General features: G+C 45.1%; 1 protein-coding gene across 1 annotated transcript in view; it reads left to right on the top strand.

Moving 5' to 3' along the window:
- Positions 1 to 922, top strand: part of arid5b (AT-rich interaction domain 5B) — a 74,762-nt gene that overhangs the window by 62,087 nt on the left and 11,753 nt on the right. The gene's annotated exons all lie outside the window — the stretch shown is intronic.

Genomic DNA, 922 nt, shown 5'->3' with positions numbered 1-922 from the left:
CAAACATACACACACGGCCACTTTCCCAAGGTTAAACAAATGCCAAATACGATCTTCCCAGCAAGAGATAACCAGTCGCTCATGAAGCAGGTCATTCCTCCGGGCCTGTGACCCTCTCCACATCCCTCCGGCTGCTGCAGGTTTATGCATCAGCACAGTTCAGGCACACACACACACACACCTATCCGTAATACAGCAATATGCCAGCAGTGCCATATGAGGGAGCCAGGCACCTTCATATTGTGTCAAGATTGCATGCTGTAAGCGAATTCACGAGCACAAGCATTGGCGGCCAGGGCAGTTTTTCCAGGAAATTTGCAACACCATATTTGTGAGAGTATATTATTTTAGGTGTTGAATTTGTTGACAAGCTGACAATGCGCCTCTAAATGTTCAGCTGCAAGTGCCTCCAGTGTTTATGCTGCATTCCCAGTTGTTTCTCCGAACTTCAAATAAGAACCTGCTGCAAACTGGATGCTCTTATTTCTACTAATAATAGACGTGACTATCAATTCATGGCTTCAAATATGATACTGGGGAGAAAAGAAGTCTTTGCTTTTTTTTGTTGTTGTTGCAAAACTCAGAATCCAAGACGTGTTTCATCCTTATTTTGTGGAGTGCAGCAATTACTTTGAAGTAAAACGCTATATTGTTCATTTGTCTGTAAGGCATAAAATAGGGGTGTAGGACGAATTTGTGGGAAGCGCTGAGGTGTGACTGCTGCTGCGCTGGCCTTTCCCTCTCCAGCCACCGAGAAGCAGCTGAGAGAAAATAATGCTGAATCAATACAAAGCAATAATATCCACACACTGCAGTGAATATCAGTCTGACAGAGAGAAGGTGTAAGAAGGAGGGGTTGGGGGTGACTGTGTGTGTGCGCGTGTGTGTGTGTGTGTGTGTGTGTGTGTGTGTGTGTGTGTGT

Source organism: Pundamilia nyererei, unplaced genomic scaffold (genome assembly GCF_000239375.1).
Source record: "Pundamilia nyererei isolate P.nyererei 1_Seehausen unplaced genomic scaffold, PunNye1.0 scaffold00024, whole genome shotgun sequence".
Taxonomy (NCBI): domain Eukaryota; kingdom Metazoa; phylum Chordata; class Actinopteri; order Cichliformes; family Cichlidae; genus Pundamilia; species Pundamilia nyererei.
Note: the sequence above shows the minus strand (reverse complement) of the source record. Positions and strands in the feature narration are given on the sequence as shown.